The sequence below is a fragment of the Rutidosis leptorrhynchoides genome, unplaced genomic scaffold (assembly GCF_046630445.1).
Source record: "Rutidosis leptorrhynchoides isolate AG116_Rl617_1_P2 unplaced genomic scaffold, CSIRO_AGI_Rlap_v1 contig176, whole genome shotgun sequence".
Classification (NCBI taxonomy): Eukaryota; Viridiplantae; Streptophyta; class Magnoliopsida; order Asterales; family Asteraceae; genus Rutidosis; species Rutidosis leptorrhynchoides.
This window is the reverse complement of record NW_027266425.1, coordinates 66,977-89,909: the sequence shown is the minus strand read 5'-3', so window position 1 is coordinate 89,909 and position 22,933 is coordinate 66,977. Positions and strand designations below refer to the sequence as shown.

Here is a 22,933-nt window from a genome sequence, read left to right as displayed (position 1 = left end):
GTTGAGCCGAAACCGCAGAAGATTGTGAAGTGGTATGATGGCAACGGCAACACACAAACTTATAAATTTTTCGGTAGAGGAAACTAAGTATGGAGTTTGGTCGTTCAAGAGGGAGCAGAAATGGAAGTATCACGTTCAAGGGAAAAGAAAACAACGGCTTGTACATTGAAAAAGACAAGGAAGAAGAATAAACTAAGAGGAAGAAAGGGAAAGATGGAAGTTGCCGTGTAAAATACAGCAAACAAACTTCCATGCGTGAGAAAAAGGGTGAGGAAGGAGAGTGTAAATTGATGGGAAGTTTCATTGAAGTTTCCTTCAGCCTTTTACCTAATTTTCCATGGAAACTTTGGCCACCCATCACCCTCATAGGCCCCACCAAGTTTCCAACATTGTTTCTTCTAGAGGAGATGAAAGAAAAGGTTGGAAATCTACGTAAACTGCTGAATCCGAATTTTGAAGTGATTCTCATAGCCTTTTCCCATGGAGAATGAGTTCCTTTCCTTATCAAGTGGTCCCCCTATCTTTTCCAAGTCAATTTCCATTAAATACCAAGGAAATTGAGGTGAGGTTGTAGGAGAGAGGGATTCCTACGAATTTCTTTTTCTTTGAGAAGACTTCTCTTATTTATTTAATTACCAATCTAACATCCCATTCAATAGGGTCAAGTCCTTTAGTAACCAATTATAATACCTCTTAAATTGTTTCACATTAGAAGTCTTAAAATCCTACTTAAAATGTGGCAATTCCCTTGCTCTTCTAATTTGCTGATCTTGCATATTTCGTGAACAATTCCCATCATCCATAAATTTTAAGAAGGCACAACAATGTCCTTGGGATGAATTGTGACACGTGACAATTCTTGATTTCTGTAATCGACATCATTTTCCTCGGTTAATTTCAGTCAAAATGTGATTTTAGCACAACTTAAACTATCGGTTAATTTTTGGGAACTTTTGGTGCACTGACCCGTGGTCGATTATTCCCGAGCCACGATATATATTTTCGACGCATTGGCAACTTTCGATTGTCGTGAAAAATCTTGAGGTTTCAATTACGAGCACAGGGTACCAAAACAACAGAAAATCGGTTTAGTGCTGATCGACGAGAAATTTGTAATTAGTTGGAATCACCCAATCCTAATTTTATTTCTATCGAATCGACCTATTTCCGATTTCTGATAGATTTTCGACTGTGCTGAACTGATCCTTGTAGACTAACATGGTCGAGCAGTCGATTCCTGGTCGAATTTTCAAGTCTGTTGCACCAAAATTCTTTAATAACTTTCCCGATTAGTCAAGTTATCTCATGAGTGATCAGCTCAGAGAATAGCGCTATAGGCACGTCGACGAAAAGCCCGAATTATTTAATTGAAAACAGAAGTGAAAAATCAGACTGTCACAGAACTTGCACGACAAACTGTAATTCACACAAACCTTATTTGGTGCAACCATCTTTGTTGTCGTCCTCTATAGACCCTCAGGAACCAACGCTCAATTTTGGAAGTTGTGGTTAGCCCCATAATCGCTCCGATGACCAGCCCGCTTCCAAAACCCATCAAGACAATCTTCTAGTCAAGCTCTTCATTAGATGCACCAGATGGCGATGTTGGGGGCGCTTCAACAGGATCTCCACATTTCTTTGTCAAAGGAACTCCACACAGTCCTAAGTTCCCACTATAGGAGTCATTCTCGAATGTATGGAACTGGTTCGCCTGAGGTATGGGTCCAAAAAGCTGGTTGTTCTACACATTGAAGAAAGCAAGGAAAGTGAGTTGGGCTAGCACTGGAGGGATCATTCCTGAGAGCTTATTGCTTGAAAGGTCAAGAGATTCCAGTTCGGTCAAATTCGCCAGGGATAAAGGGATGGAGCCGATAAGAGCATTGTTGGAAAGATTGAGCATATGAAGGTCAATTAAACTTCCAACAAAATTTGGGATTTCCCCAATAAAGTTGTTGCTCGAAAGATCAATCACGTTGAGGAATGCCAATATCCTTTTGTACTCCCTTAAAATTCCTTTGTTGACTATTGTCATTGAGTAGTCGTACCGTACCATAGTATGGAAAAATGGTTGGTCAATGCGCACAGAATATAAATAGTATGCATCATGATATGCATTGTGGACTTTCATGGCACTCCAGATACCAAAGTATTCAGATGGAAGGCTACCTGAGAAGTTGTTCATGGATAGATCAACAATTTGCAGGTTAGGAAACTGGTAACAATCTTTAGGTTTCCCTATGGCTCCATGAAATCTATTGGAACGCAAAATGAGCACCTTTAAATAAGAAAGCGAGCCCATCCATGAAGGAAAGGTGTCGACAATCTGATTATTTTCAAAATTGAGAAACTCCAGATGGCTACAATTAGTTAATCCCCTTGGCAGTGACCTGTGTAGTTGGTTATCACCCACATCTATCATTCCCAACGAACATACGTCATTCTGCAATTGAGGAAATCTTCCATATAAATCATTACCATTCAAACTCAAGATGGAAAGGGTCCTGCTCAAATTGCTTAGACATGGCGGAATAACACCCGACAACTTATTCTTGGACAAATCAAGCACCCAAATAAAGCTTAGCTGGCAAATCTCCGGTGGAATTTCTCCAGATAGATTGTTATTTGAGACAAGGTAGAGTACGATGAAGTTTGGGGGAATGGGAAGTAATCCTTGTATATCATTGTCCCTGAGGTCCAATGTCATAAGAGTTGGCCATTCAAAAGCTATAGAACCGGTAATTAAGTTTCCGGAAAGATTCAAAAACGACAGTTGTATCATACTCACATTTAAGAACCACGAAGGTATTGGCCCAGAAATTCTGTTTTGGGATAGGTCCAACTCTTGCAACTCACCTTGGTATGATAGGAAGATGGGAAGCTCACTTAAGTTGCTAGAAGCCAAGCCAAGAGCAACCAAATTTGAAAGGCTAGTGTTCACATTGGGTTCAATAATCGACGAGAATTCATTGAATGAGAGTTGCAATACATCTAACTGTTGAAGTTTGAGTACCACATCTAGCCGCAAAGTGCCATTCAAGTTGTTTGATTGCAAGGCTAAGGTACCAAGACTCTCAAGGTTAGAGATGTTTTCAGGAATTGGGCCAATTAATCTATTAAATGATAGGTCAAGATAAGTTAACCGGGTGAGGCTAGTGATCTCAGCTGGAATTTGACCGGTTAATTGATTGCCAAAGAGGTCTAAGTGAGTGAGGTTGGTGAGGTTGATCAAGGTAGCAGGAATTTCCCCAAAGAGTAGATTGATTCCAAGATCCAAATATGAGAGTTGGGCGAGATTCCCTAGGGAAGATGGGATTTCACCTGAGAGTTTGTTATATTGAAAATTCAACATGGTAAGTTCAGTCATGTTACCTATTGAAGATGGAATGTTCCCTGATAAATTGGAATGACTAATATCGAATTCACTGAGGAAAGCCAAATTTCCAAGTGAAGCTGGTAACGAGCCTGAAAAATTTGTTTGCCGAAGAGATAGCGACTTAATGAGACTATGCATGTGAAATTCTGGCAAATGACCTAATAGCTCTAGATTGCAACCCAAATCAAGAACTTTTAGCCTTGGCAGCTTGAAGATGGTTGTTGGGAATGTCCCTTGCAAGTTGCAGTCGCGGAGCACAAGTGATGTCAAGGAAGATAAATTTGCAACAACATCAGGCACCGGAGCCGACACTTTCAACCCGCCAAGATTGAGGTGTTCCAATTTCATAAAAATTGAACGATTGTCTCCATGCTAGGATTTGTCAGCTGTAGTCCGCCATTCCCAGAGAGATCAAGGGAGGTCAAATTAGTCAACTTTAGGATTTGAGATGGGATTTGACCTCTGAATCCAGATAAAGAGAGGTTCAGGCTCGTCAACTCCACAAGATCACCTATGGCGAACGGTATTTGAGAGTAATTGAAGTTGTTGCAAGCAAGGTTGAGGCTTTGCAAGTGAGGGAGACAAAAGAGGCTGGCCTTCGAGTTGATAGGACCAGAGAGACAACTTTCACTAAGATTGAGGCCAGTCACATACCCCGTCCCTTCATTGCATTGCACGCCTTCCCAGCCGTAGCAATCCTCGTCTTCCAACTTCCACGATTCTAGCTTCGATAGCCAGCATGTTCCCGCATCTGGATGGAAGAGAGATTGCTTGAATTCTAACAAGGCAGACCGCTCCTGCTTATGGCACTTTGTTGGGCTCGTTGAAGGCAACGTCTCGAAGGAAGCAAAGTGGAGTGGAATAATGGCGAGGAAAACCACCAAGAGATCAAATGGTGTTCTTTTCATGATTAAATTGCACAACACTCTTCTTGGGTTTTGGTTTTGCTGGGTAGGCCAGGTGAAGATGGACAGGTAGCGAAGCTACTCGTCAGCTTTATATTACCTTTAATCTTTCACTTCAAGTCAACTTTATGTAATAGTGAATCAAGCCCGAAATCGCAGGTCAACTTTGCATTACCTCTAGTCTTTCACTTTTGAGTTGATTTTATGTAATAGTGAGTCTAGCCTGCGTCGATAACACGAAACCATTGATCTTGTGGTGGCTGTTCTTGTGACGTAATAGCTGGGTGGTTTGACTAGTCAACGGATCAACTAGTAAAGGCACTAAAGTCTTGTGTGACTTGATATTATTGCCTCACGTTTCTTTTACTCCGTAATTTTCTTTTTCAATCTACAAGTATTAAAGTGTTCCAACCAAATGAAGTCAATGGAATTCCACATTAAATTTTTTTTTTTCATGTGGGCAAGAACAAATCACTTGTTGATTTAGTAATGCACTATTAAAATTTATTTTCTTTCTAATGGTGAGACCAATGTAAGATTACAATGAAAGAGAGGTTGAGATATTAATTGAATGAAAAAAAATGGAGAGATCATTTGCCAAAAAAGAAGATATATAGGCATTTAGGATATGATCATCCCTAATTCTTTTAAGCATGAATTTTGAAAATGTTGTCTCTATTCGATCGTCTCCTCATTTGAATGAGCGATGATAAGGGAATCATAGAAAAATGAATACCGGATGGTCTATAGACTACGTAGATTAGATCCATCCAAACCGAATCAAGCGGGCCTTGTGGCAAGATTCATGTAATCAAAGAGGCAAACGATATTGATTCGCGACTTGAAGTTAACTCTCCAAATTTGAATGTAATAGTGAATCAAGCCTGAAATCGCGGGTCAACTTTGCATTACCTCTAGTCTTTCACTTTTAAGTTGATTTTATGTAATAGTGAGTCTAGCCTGCGTCGACAACACAAAACCATTGATCTTGTGGTGGCTGTTCTTGTGACGTAATAGTTGGGTGGTTTGACGAGTCAACGGATCGACTAGTAAAGGCACTAAATTCTTGTGTGACTTGACATTATTGCCTCACGTTTCTTTTACTCCGTGATTTTTTTTTTTTTTAATCTACAAGTATTAAAGTGTTCCAACCAAATGAAGTCAATGGAATTCCACATTTTGTACGTGGGAACGTGTGAAATACTTTTTCTTTTGACAGAACAAAAGCACTCTATCTTTTGATTATGGTGAATTTTGACCGATGCTCTCTAACTACAAATCGAGGGGAACGAGACCACAGCCAGTTAAGAAAAATTAATAAAGATGGTAACCCAATCTATGTAATTAACAACCCCATGAATTAGGCTCATGTGGGCAAGAACAAATCACTAGTTGATTTAGTAATGCAGTATTAAAATTCATTCTCTCTAATGGTGAGACCAGTGTAAGATTACAATGAAAGAGAGGTTGAGATATTAATTGAATGAAAAAAAAAATGGAGAGATCAATTTGCCAAAAAAAAGATATATAGGCATTCAGGATTCGATCATCCCTAATTCTTTTAAGCATGAATTTTGAAAACATTGTCTCTATTCGATCATCTCCTCATTTGAACGAGCGATGATAAGGGAATCATAGAAAAATGAATACCGGATGGTCTATAGGCTACGTAGATTAGATCCATCCAAACTGAATCAAGCGGGCCTTGTGGCGAGATTCATGTAATCAAAGAGGCAAACGATATTGATTCGCGACTTGAAGTTAACTCTCCAGATTTGACCTTTGATCACTTGGAGAACTCTCTCTGAATCTTCTCATGATAGACCAGGTTGAACGCTATTCGTTTTGACCGAACAACCTTTGGACTTTGGTCTCTACCATGAATTGCGTAACACAACAGCGGAGGGGATGGTCTCGGAGTCGCGAATGACAGCATAGGAGAGACCACAGCGTCTATTTTGACAAGCCAGCTCGACGGATGGCTCTGAAGGCAAGGGATGACAACAACATGCAGAAGAATTTTCTTGGCGAGAGAGAGAGAGAGTAAAATCACTCAAACATCCTTCATCGACAAGCACACGTTAAAATACGTCCAACATTGCAGCGACTTCTAGCTATGTATTTGTTAGAATATTTAAATAATAAATCATACATTCATCTAATAGTTTAAGTTTTTAATCAGTTGGCAACTGTCTCACAAATCTCACATAGTATCAGAGTTAGTAATCCTATGTGACATCCTGATTTTCGACCATGTTTCGATTAAATGAAAAACGCTTTTCATCGACGCGCCTATGGTCCTTTTTTCCGGAGCTGATCACTCTTGAGATAACTAATCTATCTGGGTGAAGCCGTTAAGGGATATAAACGCGTAGACTTGAGAATTCGATTAGAAATCGACTGCTCGACCGTGCTAATCAGCAAGGGTCAATACGGCGTCGTTATAATCGATTAGAGACCAAAGATAGGTCAATTCGACAGAGGCATGTAATTAAATTGTAGGTGATTTCACCTGATTGCAAAATTCACATCAAACGGCACTAAACTGATTATTCTGTCAATTTTGTACCCGTTGCCCGTAATTGAAACATTGAGATCTTTATGACACGAGAGTCGCCGATAAGTCAAAGATGCACAAACGTGGATCGAGAATTATCCATCGCGGGTTAAATGCGATAAATCCCTAAAAGATACCCGGTAGGTTAGGTCACGCTAAAATCACGTCCGATTGAAATTAACCACGAAATTGAACTCGATTTTGGGAATTGAAAGTTCAAGCGTGTCACAATTTATTTTTAGGACATCGTCTCATCCCTTGAAAAAATTTCGGCGAGTCCGAAATTTTAGCGGAAAATTAAAATTGGGCAATTTAAATTCAAGAAATTTGGAGGGCCACCTAGATTTTTGGCCTTCAAATTGGATGGGTTGGTGATGGAAAGGATGGAAATTCGTTTAGGCTGCCCCCTTCGCATGTTTGCTCATTAAATTGAAGTTGTTTGGTGTGAATTAATCATGGGAATTCCACCAAATTCGTAGGGGGTGCTAGCTGGCTGCATTTGGCCTTGTTTGGTGAAGAATTGTGAAGGATTTGGCCCTTGGGTGACCTATTGACATCGTTGGCTGAAGATAAGGGCTGAAGGCTTTGGTGCAAAGGTGATCATGGCTTAGATATTTCACCTTGGACCTCATTGGTTGCCTTGAAGACTTTGAGGCCTCTTGTCCCCCCCTTTGTTCCCCTCTTCTTCCTCTCTCAGAAGCTCCCTTGTAGCTGCTTCTTCTTCCTTTCTTCTTCTTCTTCATCCTATTTTCCTCCATTTCCTTGTTGCTAGTCCCCATAATTAGAACCATCTTGCACTAGCCAAAATCAGCCACCAAACATAGCCACCGAGCTTGCACTAGCCTTGACTCCAGCCCATCCCCACGCTTGTCCACGCCATTCTGCCATCTGCCCAAGCTGCCAACGCTGTCCCTGCTCGACCACCCGCGCCAACCCGTCGCCGTCTGACCGCCTCCGCTATCCCTGTGTCGTGACCAGCCACCGTAGCCCCTTGATCCAGCCCAACTTAAAAGCAAATCTCAACTTGGGCTGAGACTTGTTGGCTAGTTTTCATCCCTTTCCCAGCCTCATTTGGCATCGTCGTAGGCTCAAGTGCTGGTTGCCATCGCACCACTGTCGCCGTAAACCGGTGAGTTTACTTCCTAATCTCTAATTATGAGGCTAATTACTCTTAATGGTGGATTAGTGGGCTAACTAGTAGATTAGTTAGGCTAATTAGGATTAGTGGGATTAGTTCTGTAACTAGAATGGTTAGGTTATTTAGTTAGGTTATCTAGTTAGGTTAATTAGATTAATGTAGTTAGTTTAGTTTAATTAGTTTAGTTAGTTAAATTAGGTTAGCCCGGTTAGCTTATGTTAATTTAATTGCGTGATTTAATTTAAATATTTTGCAATTTATTTAATTAAATGTAATTTATTTATTTATTTATTTATTTATTAGCGTAAATTATTCCAGAGTAGCTGGTTGTCAGAATTTTGTGCTGATCATCGTGGTGTAATTGATTTGTGAAATTGATTATTAATTTATGCAATTGGATGCTGAGTGATAATCTTTGAATTATTATTTAAAAAATATGAAATTTTGGTATTTAATTAGAAAAATACCGAGTGTCGGGTTTTGACGCCAAAAATATTTTAAGTACTATATAAAATTGTGAAACTTTTTAAAAAAGAGTGTACCACTTTTAATGGTTCAATCTGATCGTGTGACCACACACAATTATTTACCGGGTGTTTTAATATGAAGAAAATATGCTAAGTACATTATTTGAAATTGAGGCATTTGAGTGCAAGCACAATATCTTTGGCCGAGATTGGATGTATGGGTGATCACATAATACCCTGATGTGTTTACATGGGGTAGTGAACCCGTCGTAATGCGTTACGCGAGATGATACCTAATTAAGTCATATGCCCCATGTCAACGGATGCCGGTCATAGTGGAGGCTAAGCCAATGCTCCTTTGGGAATGCCGTCTAGAGGTAGACGTTGCCATGCCCAACGAAGCGATTGAACACCCGGTTATGCTGGATGACCGCCGACTGTTGAGTTGGCCGTGGCTATTGGGTCATAATTAATTGGAACGCTTGGGTGATTGATATAACTGAGTTTCATTATGGGATGAAATTGTGTGGCACAGAATGTGACGTGTCATAACGATTTGGTCTTATAATCGGGACCCCTGTGATTTATTGATATATGAGTTGAAGAGTTCTAATTATCGAGTGCATTTACTGTATGCATCTGTTTTATAACCTGTACTAATATGCAGGGAGGTGTTAAGGCGAGGTAAGTCTTATATGTTGCATGTTTAGGCTACCTCTAGGTAATTTATCTTCCTAATTGGGGTTTAGGGTATAGACTCGCTAAGACTTTGTCTCACCCCGTCGTGATTTAAATTTTCAAGTCCTTAGATGGAGTTACGACACGTACATTATGGGGTCCCGTAGGTGATGAACTTTGAGCACACCTATTTCCTTATTCCTGGGACTATCCTGACCCAAGAATTAGTTGAGTCCACAATATGGGTCGAAGAAGGCCTACCTCAATTGGTACCTCACCGATTCATAGTGTGGTTCATTAACTTTCCTCAATGGGGTCAGGAAGGTCCCCTACAGGATTTTGATGGGCCTCCCATTGGGACTAGGGAGTGGGAAGTAGGGTACCCTATGGATATCGACACCCCTGATGGTGTCATGGTGGACCCGGAGCCCATGGCTGAAGAGCCCGGAGTTTAGATAGATCAATAGCCCCTTTTTGGTTTAGACGCTTGTGTATGTAAACTCGGTTTGTTTATAAAATATGGTTTGTGTAAATTGGTTGTCCTGCTTTTCTATCACATGTTTGTTTGTTGTTTGGAGATTGTTTAATTCGCTTCCGCATGTGTATAAAATGAATGGGTCGACGATGCATCCTGGGAACATCGCAATTTGATTGACCACCAAGGGATGTGCACGCAGTCTAGGTTTGGGGTGTGACATCCCCATCCAAAGTGGTATCAAAGCAGGTTAGTTTATAGAATGATAAGGTGCGATGGGTTATGAATAATTATTAGGAAATGCCTTTTTTTTTCTTATGTTGATGCATGTGATTGATAGCTGATTGGTAGATTGTTTTGTTTAAATCGCTCAGTTTCTAATTCTGTGTGGAATTGGAAAGCAGGTTCTGTAAAGAGTCTGCGTCATGAGCGATCAGGAGCAGAGAACTCCTAGGAAGAGGACTGTCGCTTCAGTTACTTGAGGTAGGATGCTGACTAGGGTCAGTACCAGAGAAAGAGTGTTGACTCAGGCCACCGCAAGTGTAAGAGCACCATTGCAGGTCGATGCTGGTGTAGCAGCTTCTGCCTATTCTAGAATCGATGGGATCGTGCAGGCGCTCGAGACCTTAAGGAATCTGATGGGGCAGCAGGCCTATAATCAAGCTGCCACTACAACCGCTACCGCTACTACTGCCAATGCTGCTCCCGTCGCCAATGCAGCTGCCGCTGCTGCAGCTACACCTGCTAAAGTCCATCTGAGGAATGTGGTTGGGGAGAGACAGATGCATAAGCTCATAGTGCAGTTTCTAAAGTTGAACCCGCCGAGATTCACAAGGGCAGGTGATCTCGAGGTTGCAACCCTCTAGATCCAAGAGTTGGAGAAAGCCTTCGCACTGCTGAGGTGCACGGAGGAAGAAAAGGTGGTCTTTGCAGTCTATCGGCTACAGGGAAATGCAAGTACTTAGTGGAGGGCCACCAGAGGCAGAGTATTTCCTGAGGGCATGGTTCCAAAGTGGAATGCCTTCATTAGAGCTTTCAATGGGAAGTATTTGTTAGATTGCGCCCAAGAACAGAAGATGGCGGAATTTTAATGCCTTCACCAAAGTCTAATGTTTGTGGACTAGTACGAGGCGAAGTTTGCCGAGTTATCTCAGTATGCACCAAGACTGATCGAGGATCCAATGGACCGAGCAAGGAGGTTTAGGGATGGCCTTCGACCGGAGTTGAATGACCCGCTAGTACCGTTCAATCTGAAGGACTACAACGACTTAAATGAGTGGGCCAGCTGATAGAGAGAAACTTGAACGAATGAGCCACTACATCTAGATCGCAGTTCGGGTCAAACAGGGATGGAAATCGGTTTTGAAAGAATTTTCTAAAAACAAAATACCTACAAAAGCCCATCCTACATAAATGAATCAAGAAGTTCTGAAATTTTGCCAAACATAAATACAAGATCTCTTAAATAAAAAAACTCATAAGAAAAAACCAATCACCTTGGAGCTGTTCTGCTTTCTATGTCAATAAAAATGTTGAACTAGAAAGAGGAGTTCCCAGATTAGTTATTAATTATAAACCTCTAAACACATCCCTTAGATGGATAAGATATCCAATACCCAATAAAAAAAGATTTGCTAAACAGATTATGTAGATCGAAAATATTTTCAAAATTTGACATGAAATCAGAATTTTGGCAAATACAAATAAGTGAAAAAGATAAGTACAAGACAGCTTTTACCGTCCCTTTTGGTCAATACGACTGGAATGTTATGTCATTTGGTCTCAAAAATGCCCCTTCAGAATTCCAAAGAATCATGAATTATATCTTCAATCCTTATTCAGAATATATTATAGTCTATATAGATGATGTTCTAGTTTTTTCCTCTAATATGGAACAACATTTCAAACATCTTTCTACTTTCATAAAAATAATCATAAAAAATGGTTTAGTATTCTCTCCTACTAAGATTGCACTCTTCCAGACCATGCTTAGATTTCTAGGTCATTACATCCATTTAGGCACCATAACTCTCATAGAAAGATCAATATCATTTACTGATAAATTTCCATATGAGATTAAAGACAAAACTCAATTACAAAGGTTTTTAGGTAGCCTCAATTATATTATAAATTTCTTTCCTAATATAAATATTCTTTGCAAACCTTTACACCAAAGGTTACGAAAAGATCATCTACCATGGACTTCAGTTTATACTGACATTGTCAAAGAAATGAAGATTCATGTAAAAGAAATACCATGCTAAATTCTTTTGTATTCCGCTTGTTTTTGTGTAACAAGTGGAGAAGGATTGTTGCTTATCTCAATGGCACTAGATGGCTCTTTCTTTACTGTTTTTTGTAAAGATTGGACAAGTAATGTAGTGTATATTTAGGTATTATAACAGCTAGTTGGTCAAAAATTGACATGGGTTATTCTTTTGAAGGTGTATTTGGTATAGGGTGTTGTTGTAAGAATGATTGATTGTTTTCTGCCATTTGAAGTCATGTCTTGATGGGTGTTAAGCCTGTTGTCTTTGATGGTGTATCAGAGGTTTTGGTAATGACTTTGCCTTTGCCTTTATCTTTTTTGGGTCTTGGCATATTAGTATCCCCTGTAAAAATTCTCTTGTAAAAAAATCAAGTAATGAATTTGAAGAATCATTTATAAATTCAATGTCAAAATCAAATATTGAAAGTATGACTTGCCATCTAGCAAAAATCTATTTTAATGCAATGTTTAATACGTCTTTTTGTAAAATGTCTTTGGCCGATTTGCAATCAATTCTCAAGAGAAATTTTGAATCAATAAATCTCCTTGGAATTTTGATACAGACAAAACTATAGCAATTATTTCTTTTTTGATTGTCGAATAATTTTGTTGGGTGAAATTCCAATACTTTGAGATAAACTGAACAACCATAAAGAGAGTCTCCTTTGTCTGGGAGCCTAAAAGGAGTAGCTGTTACCTCACTATCTCCATGTTGTATTTTTATTCTCCTAAGAGGTGGATGATTGGATTCTATGGTTTCACCATTATCAAGTTTCCACTTATAATAATGATCTAAAATAACTATTTCTTTTGGTTCAAGGAATTGTTCTTCTAACCAATCAAAGAAAAATATATGGACTTCTTATTCGTATATGTAGTCATAATATTTTTGTTTGATATTTTTTGCTTTATCAACAAAGATTTTAAAGAACCATTCTCTAATTTGTTTGTTGTCTTCAGAATTAAAATCTTTGCTAAGGAATGCCCTATTTGGTTCAAATTGTTTTTCTAAAACATTAAACTCTGCATCTATCATCTATGAGTTTGTAGGAGAGTGATGAGGAGAATATGTACTGTCTATGACGGGTTCAGGCTGATTTTGTTGGTAAACAGGCCTAGAAATCCCTAATCTATTGTTTAAACCACTAATTTCTGGTTCAAGTGGTATCTCAGGATTATTTCTAGTGGTATTAGGAGGTAAAGGTGTCGTATCACGTGTGGAAGTGTCTCTATGCGTACTTGGAGGAATGGTAATTATAGGTGGACGATTGGAATTAAGATCTACCGACCTTGTATAAGATGTATGAAAAGAATGATTAGATCTTGAATCAAAAGATCTTCTAGGAAATATAATTGTAACTCTTCATTCTTGATGTTGAATAACATTGGTCAGACTAGTATTTTGAACAACTTGTTGAGAAATTTGGGTTTCTAATTCCCATTGTTCTAGTAAAGTAACTTGGTTTCAATTAATAGATCTAGGAATTGTTGTATTTGCTCTAGAAATGTCAGTCTGGAGGAGAAGTGTTTCTCCTTGTAGACTATGTTTGATATCTTTTACTTTATCAGTAAAGATTTTGAAGAACCATTCTTTGATTTGTTTGTTGTCTTCAGAATTAAGATTTTTGTTATGGAATGCCCTATTTGGTTCAAATTGTTTTTCTAAAATATTAAGCTATGCATCTATCATGTGTGAGTATGTAGAAGAGTGATTTTGTTGGTAAACAGGCCTAGAAATCCTTGATCTATTGTCTAAACCACAAATTTCTGGTTTAGGTGATATCTCAAGATTATTTCTAGTGGTAGTAGGAGGTAAATGTGTCATATCACGTGTGAGAGTGTTTCTATGTGTACTTGGAGGAATGGTAATTATAGGTGGAAGATTGGGATTAAGATTAGAATGTAAGTATTCAGACATTCTTTTGTAAGAGGTTTAATTCCTACTTGGACTAGTCATACATGAGTGTAATTGTATTTTTGTTTATGTTTCTGGATAGACTCTTTATATAATATGTATTTTTTTCATAGGAATTAGAAAGAGGAAGATCCCTTTCTTCAGTGGCTATGACATAGTCTGATTTTTTGAAAAATTTCGATTTTGATTGTTTGTATATTTCTTTAAGCTGTATTTTAGAAATTTCCTAATTTTCTAATAGATTTGTTGAAATCTTCTATCCTTACTTCTTCTCTATGTATACGACTTGGATCTAAGTCCATTTGTGATAGAAAACTAGAGGAAGATGTAGATCTTCTATGTAAGCTCATACTTAAGATCAGAACTATTCCTTCTTCAAATCCATTACAAAGCTAAACTAACAGTCTAACAGTCTAGGTAGCATTGACACACGACACGCGACACGTCATTTCTCAAAAAGTAGAGAATCCAACACATTCCAACACGTTAAATATTAAATAAATATTTTTATATATAAATGCATAAATAACTAAATAATAATAATAATAATAATAATAATAATAATAATAATAATAATAATAGCCTAGAATTAATCTATAATAATAACATTAATCATACATTTGTTAATATCATTCTTTTTTTTTTAATTTGACAAATTCAACTACATTTCATTGTAATAATCCATAAAACTTAAAAGAAAAAAAATAAATCCACATTCCACTATTAAATTTAAAATTTAACAATAAGCAAAAAAATCAACATTCCATCAAGTAATATAACAAAAATTCATTCATCCACATTATCCACTTCTTCTGGAAAAAAAAAAAAGACTCCATATCCGGCTCATCAAGTGAAAAATTTGCGACTTCAAGCACCCCAACATCTTAAAACGAGTAAAATGCATATCCGTCAATATCCCACATCTTAATCTCTCCTTCTACATATTGTGGGTTTTTTTTTTTTTTTTTATAGAAGATGAAGATTGCTATGAATAAAAACCAAATCTTATGCACGTTTTTGGGTCATCTTATTTCTTCTCACCGAATGCACAAATGAGTAAGTACTCTAATTTCTCTCAGCACATGATGAAGAAGAAAGTTGTGCAAGAAGCTTTAAGGCTATGCTTTGAAGCATCGGTGCACATGCATCATGATTAACCCACCAAGCCTTAGGATCCATAGAATATCGATTTTGAATGGAATCAAAATCTCTAAAATCCTCATTTTTACTCGCAAAATCCACATACTCCAAATTCACCTTGTTGCGCTCATCCAAGTTAGGAAAGTATTGCTTGAAGCATTTCAGTCTTTCTTGGTTGATCTCTTTATTCTTGTATGGAGAAATTCGAGTAAGATCTTCATCAAGCCATTGATCACTATAGTACCTTTATTTAATTAAATTAAATTAAATTAAAAAAAATAATGAATAAGATGAGTATTATATTATCATGTTAAAAAAAGAATAACTACTAAAGTAATAATCTCATACAATTTTAGAACTTACCTGGGATTTAAGACATGTGCCAAGCAATAAAGTGGTGTGTTGTTCTTTATCCAACAATCAACAAAAATTGTGTGAATCACCTCATAAAATGTGAATTTCTCATCTAGCCCCTTCACTTCATGTGCATATATAGCTTTCTTTACTTTTTCGATTATCGAACCCCACATATCATAAACTAAGTGAAGACAAAACTTATCGGTGTCACAAATTCTAAGCATATCATAAATAGAAGCCATGAATGAAAGTATATAATCAATCAAATCCCACCAAAAACCATCCAATACCTTCTCCTTGACAAACTTAGTTTTCTCTTGATTAACATCTCGATAGATATTTCATTTGTCACAAATCACCATGCTTTGAAAACCACTTTTTATCAACTTGAATCTCCTAAGCATCACAATCATCGAAGCAAAACGTGTATCCGCTACAAAAAGCAACTTCAAGCTAACAAACTCATGATATATTGCTAATCTCATATAATGGTTCATAATGAAATGTTTGATTTGCATAACTTCCTTAACAATATCTGAAATCCAACTACATTTCTCATAAACTATTTGATTAATCTCCATATTTTTCGCAACACAAATGTTCTTCAAAGCTAGATTAGGAGTGTGCACCATACAAGGCATCCACATAATGAATGGAAATTCTTGTTCAATGAGTTATCCTGCGCCCTTACAATCTGAAGCATTATCCGTAATTACTTGGACCACATTCTCATGCCCAATTTCATTAATAACTCCTTTCAACAAGTTAAAAAAGAAATGCATATCTTTTGTTTCTCCCGAGCAATCAATCGATTTTATAAATATCAGTTCTCCATCCGATATCGCCATGAAATTAATAAGCGGTCTTTTTTGTGAGTCACTCCATCCATCACTCACAATACCTACACCCTTCTCCTTCCACATGATTTTGATAAGTGTACACAACCTATCAATATTTGCCTTCTCTTTTTACAACAAAGTGGTCCTCAACAAATTATATTTCGGTGGTACATAACCCGCAATATTATGATTAGCGGCATAAGTGAAAGCGGATTGAAAATAGGGATTCCTTGCTAAGTTAAACGGCAAGCCTGCCGAATAAAATATCTTAGCAATCTCACAATCTAGACATTTCCGTTAAGTCATATTAAATACATTTTCAAGTGATTTTCCACTCCCACTTCCACCTTTCCTTTTTTTGGAGTTCAATGATAAATTCATTCCGTCACCACCACCACCACTAAGTGAATAACTAGCAAGATGCAAAGGTACATTTCTAGTTGCTATACTCATTAATTGAGTATTGACCTCTTTCTCTAATTTTTCCATCTCCAAAAGATCCTTTTTTTTTCTACTTTGGTGCATTTTCCAATTCATTTCCCACTCCTCATCATCAAATGGCCCCTCACTCTCGTGTATGAATCTTTTTTATAAAAGTTGCATCTCCAAAACAGATTTCCCCCCGCATCAGTATGATTAATTAACTTAGTAACATACATCCATAATTGTTGTTTTACAACTTCATTACTAGAGGTAGGTTGTTGTGTGCTTGAAGTACTACTAGCCATATTTGAACTTGAAGACATTATGCAAAAAATAAAAATAAAAAATAAACATGTTATTATCAATTGCTATAAAGTTTCTTAATTAAAGTTAACTAAAGAAAATTGAATACCAACTGGAAGCACATTGCAGGAAGCGGTAAATAGCAGTAGACAGCAACAAAATAGTGACGAACAGCAATGAACAATAATAAATGACAGCAAGTAGCAGCAAACAGCAACGAGCTGCTATGAACAGCAATAATATAGCAGCGAACAGTAGCAATACGGCAATATGGCAGCGAACAGCAACAGCCAACCCCTCAATACTGCAGCGAACAGCAACAAACAACAGCAGCCAACCCCACAATACAGCAGCGAACAGTAACAAACAGCAATAGCCAACCCCACAATACAGCAACGAACAGCAGCAGATAGCAACAAACAGCAGCAGCCAACCCCACAATACGGCAACGAATAGCAGTAGCCAACCCCAACAGCAGCAAATAGCAGCGAACAACAGCAAATAATAGCAGCCAAACCCCACAATACGACAGCGAATAGTAGCACAATACGACAGCGAACAGCAGCAAACAGCAACAGCCAAACTTCCATCATTAATTCCCGACCATCACATACACAACTAAAGTCATTATGAGCATTCACAATACAAAAGTGGAAAGGAAATACAAATAGAGAAAAATCATAGCAAAACCGATATGCCCTTTTGGTTTTCAATTTCAATGCCACTTACTTCATAGATGACTTATTCAAAATAGCGTGCTTAATACATAAAAACGACAAAAATCAGTCTGTTCACTCAGGGTAAATCCTATTTGGTGCAGAGCAGCAAATAAGAACTCTTCCCCTCTGAAATCATTTTTAAAATGTCTAGCAAATCATTTTAATCTCTGGATCATTGTTAAGTTTCAGAATTTCTCTTATTCTTGATTCTGCTGAAAAATGTTTCCATAGTCCAAGTGACTCTGCCCACCAGATAGCACTCAAAACATGAATCCTCTAGTGACTTCACGCAATGGACTTAAAGGTGGTTATTAAGAATCACTTGGGATTACAACACACCATCCCATTTTTTAACTCAACGGATCACTCAAAAAAACAAACTCTAATGTAGTCCCAAACTAATCCCTTTTCAGCTAAGGCCAAAAGCCACGAAGTTCAAGAATTAGACTACAAGGAATACACTACCCTCGTCATAAAAATTTCGAGTTCAGACAAGAAATGGCGAAAATAGGAACAAGACAGTCACTCCACCTCCAATTGCACCAAACACAGTACCCAAAACCCATAAATCTCCAATCTTGAAGAGCTCTCGAGTAGCCCAATTCAAAAAAATTCCCTCTTTCCCAAAAAAAGATCACTACACAAGCCGCATCTCATGAATTCTACCACAAGATTTCAGATCTCCAAAGAAATCCCCCTTTCCCGATCTAACTCTAGGGTTTGCCAAAAAATCCCAAATCAGATTATAAAGAAATCCAAAATGCTAACCTGAGATGAGCAAAAAGATGAAATCGCAGATGAAGAAGAGCAACGTAGCAACGCCTATGAGCGGCAAAGGTGACGGCTCACCTTCAGGGCGATGACTCGATGCTTGCGAGAGACAAAGGCAAGGTCGGAGGTGACTGTGGCGACGGGTGGGGCTGAGGCGTAGGGGGCTACGGCGAGTCAGCGACTGGTGGGGTGGGCCACGCGGCTGGCAAAGCAATTCTGGCGACACTTATGGCGAAAGAAGAGAACCAAAGTGCTCTGCTCACTGCTTAGGCGTGTTCAACTGAAGACCAAAGAGAGTCTAGAACCGTGCGTGCGTCGTGTGACTGAAGTCTGAACTTTTAACTTTTATTTTTTTTCATATATTTATATTTAGTCCCCAAAGTTTTGGAAATTTATAAAAATAACCCCGTGCATGTCGAAGTCACGTGTTGAAAATTCTGACTCGCGTGTCAGAGCATGTCGGAAAAGGTTGACCGCGTGTCGGAGTGTGTCGGACACATGTCAGAGTGTCGGACACGACACAAAAAGTCCCGGAGAGTGTCCGTGCTTCCTAGCTAACAGCCACTCAGGGACTTACGGCTTGGACCATTCTGTAGAAACAAGAATGATGCCAACGAATGGCTCTCGATATGTGAGTATGGTCTTACAAGAGGGTGAGGAGGAAGAAGAGAGAAGAGAGTTCAATTTCTTTGGTCCTTTGGACATCATACTACATCTCACAATTAGTCAAGGATACCAAATATTTCGTAAACACTTTGTACCAACTCAACATGATCTAAGATTCTCATGCCTTATGTATTTTTTCATAATATTCAAAATCTCATGGGTAACAACCTGGGAGTTCGAATACAATACATCATCCAACTTAGTACATGTATTTATCCGAAAATACAAGACAAAATGGTGGGAAGGATTCAGATTTCACGAACAATGATCCGAAACTGCGGTTAAAACATAGTTAAATAGCCAGAAAGCTCTGATAACTACAACCCCATTAAATACACATTTTTACAGGAGAAATCTATAGCAAGTGCAGCACTGGCTGCAATCCAAAAAGCATTTTCTCCAAAGGCAGGGCCATGGCTTTGTAATGGATCCTATATACAAGGGCTAAAGGAATACATCCATCTACTACTTTATAATTATGAGTTTCAAGACCCAAAAAAGACAAAGGCAAAGGCAAAGTCATTGCCGAAACCTTCGATACACTATCAAAGCCAACAGGTTTAACACCCATCAAGACATGGCTTCAAATGGCATAAAACAATCAATTATTCTTACAACAACACCTTATACCAAATACACCTTCAAAAGAAGAACCCATGTCAGCTTTTGACCAACTAACTGCCATAATACCCAAAGATACACTACTATTACTTGCCCAATCTTTACAAAAACGGTAAAGAAAGAGACATCTAGTGTCATTGAGGTAAGCAACAATCATTCTCCACTTGTTATTCAAAAACAAGAGAAATACAAAAGAATTTTAAATAAGGTGGTCATTAGGCCATAGGCAACCCCTCATTCTCAAAGATCAAAATTTTTCCTCAAAACATCTTTTCAAAAATACTGACTATGGAAGATGTATTCTACGATGAAGATCCGATCAAATTTGCAAAAACATCTTTCCAAGAAAATGGCTTTTCAAACCCCATAATACAAACAAAACCCTTGATTATTATGAGCAGATCTTAGTGGAGACAAAATCAACAAGGTTTACTCACTTTGCTGACAAAAATAATACAAAAAACATCCTATACTCCACTATATCCATCAGTAAAGTCATACACTCCTTCCACTAGGGAAATTCACCTCATACACCCAGAAAATTCCAAACCAGACTTACCCAAAACCTACGATACTCCTCATATACCTACTGGGACTATCAACAAGCCTGGTGAAATGTATTCTACAGACAAAATACAAATTTTCAGCATACTTAGCTAGTATTCTTCAAAGACAACTTTCCAAAACAAAACCTACCGAACTAGTTTAACTCTTGGTGGAATTTCTTTGGTCCTTTGGACATTATACTACATCCCACAATTAGTCAAGGATACCAAATATTTCATAAACACTTTGTACCAACTCAACATGATCTAAGGTTCCCATGCCTTATGCATTTTTTCATAATATTCAAAATCTCATGGGTAACAGCATGGGAGTTCGAATATAATACATCCTCCAACTTAGTACATGTACTTATCCAAAAATACAAGACAAAATGGTGGGATGGATTCAAATTCCACGAACAAGGATCCGAAGATGCAGTTAAAATATGGCTAAATAGCCAGAAAACTCTAATAACTGCAACCCCATCAAATACATCAGATCTTTGAGAATGAGGGGTTACTTGTGGCCTAACCATCCAAAAACGTAAACAAAAATACAATACAGGCTTGTTGATAGTCCTAGTAGGTATATGAGGAGGAGTATGGTAGGCTTTGGGTAAGTATAGTTTGGAATTTTCTAGGTGTATGAGGTGAATCTCCCCAATGGGAGGGGTGTATGACTTTACTAATGGATATAGTGGAGTATGGGATGTTTTATGTATTGTTTTTGTCAACAAAATGAGTGAACCTTACCGATTCTATCTCCATTAAGATCTGCTCATAATAATCAAGGGTTTTGTTTGTATTATGGGGTTTGAAAAGCCAATTTCTTGGAAAGATGTTTTTGCGAATTTGATCAGATCTTCATCGTAGAATCCATCTTCCACAGTCAGTATTTTTTGAAAAGATGTTTTAAGGAAAAACTTTGATCTTTGAGAATGAGAGGTTGTCTTTGGCCTAATGACCACCTCATTTGAAATTCTTTTGTATTCCGCTTGTTTTTGTGTAACAAGTGGAGAAGGATTATTCCTTACCTCAACGGCACTAGATGGTTCTTTATTTATTGTTATTCGTAAAGATTGGGCAAGTAATAGTAGTGTGTATCTTTGGGTATTATAGCAGCTAGTTGGTCAAAAGCTGTCATGGGTTCTTTTGACCCCACTGGCTTTGATACAATTTATATAATACAAGTTCAGACCACCTTCATGGTTGGTTTTTGTTTATGCATATCCTTACTTTATATTTTATATATTGCCTTTACCCTTTACATTATTTTTAATTCTCGTAATTTTATTTAGTTTTTTATACAATCTTCATACATTCTCTATTCTTATAGATTTGTTAATCTTTTATACTTCCTTGTTCTCTCATATAGTACTCCGATCCTAACCCCTTTATGGTATCAGAGCCAGTGACAAGGTATAAATAGTCTTTGTAAGACCATACTCACAGATCGAGAGCCATTCGTTGCCATCCTTCTTGTTTCTACAAAGTGGTCCAGGCCGTAAGTCCCTGAGTGGCTATTAGACCGTTGGTTTAGTTCTGTAATAGTTCTGAAGATACACTACTATCTAGTGCCATTGGGGTCAAAAGAAGAACCCATGTCTTCTAATACTTCTGACCCAGCCTTCCTCATGTTTTTAATAGAAATAACATCTAGGAAATGAGTAATAAACATAATGATAAAATCAATAATTAGTATATTATTGAAACAACAGCACTCTTTGATACAGGGGTTGATCTCAATTGTATCAAAGAATGCCTTGTTCCAACAAGATACTTCAATAAAACTTCCAAATCTCTTAAATCAACCTCAAGGGACAAATTAAATATCCAATACAAATTGCCAGAAGCCTTAATAGTAAAAGACCAAATGTCTTATAAAACATATATATATATATATATATATATATATATTGATATCAGGTTATTGGTTGTATTTGAGGTTGTGTCCTTCGTGTAGAAGGACGGCCGTGTCATTCCCAAATTTTATAGTTTTTGGGTGTGACAGCTTCTTTTGTTGACATCTTCCAATTGTCTAGTATGGTTACAGAGGAACCTTTCACCGTATTTCCATGTGCACAAAGCCAAGCTAAAGGACGTTAATTATGAGTGTCTTACCAGAATGACGCTTGTTGTTATGCAGGATTCTTGTAAGCTTGCATATCTTCTTCCACAAGAGAACTTCATTATTGGCTGAGAACAAATGATGAATTGTTTGATCCCAATTTTAGTTTGCTTTGCTCAACTAGTATCTGAAGCTTTTTACATGTCCGCCTTGAGAGTTCATTCAAGCATGCACTCATCTTCGATCCTAAGTGACTATTCAGCCCCTCGAAGAACAATATGAACTCTCTATTAGAATTGCATCGTTGCAACGCTGAGCTCACTCCATGCTAAAAAAAAAAAAAAGTTTATATGAGACCTTTTGCTCTCTCTCTCTCTCTCTCTTTGCATGCATGTTCTCTGGCATGGCATCAGTGCGGCAGATCCTTTTAAGAGTCAACAGACCAACTTCAAATTTACTTTTAATTTGTAATTTCCTAGCCATGTGTGTCACGCCCCGAACCTCGAGCGCGCGCACAACCTCGGTGGTCGATAAAATTTCGCGACGTTCCCAGGACTCGTCGCCGACCCTTTCATTTTTATTTGCACATGCGGAAGCAGTTATAATTCCCCATACAATAAAGCAATAGGATAGAAAAGCAGGCCATATATTTTTCATACTGAAAATTTACAACCACACCTTTTTACATGCATCTCATAGTATTC

General features: G+C 37.9%; 1 pseudogene; it reads right to left on the bottom strand.

Annotated features, from left to right (window-relative positions):
• Positions 1-1,567: 1,567 nt before the first annotated feature.
• Positions 1,568-4,281, bottom strand: LOC139881616 (receptor-like protein 6; annotated as a pseudogene).
• Positions 4,282-22,933: the final 18,652 nt, after the last annotated feature.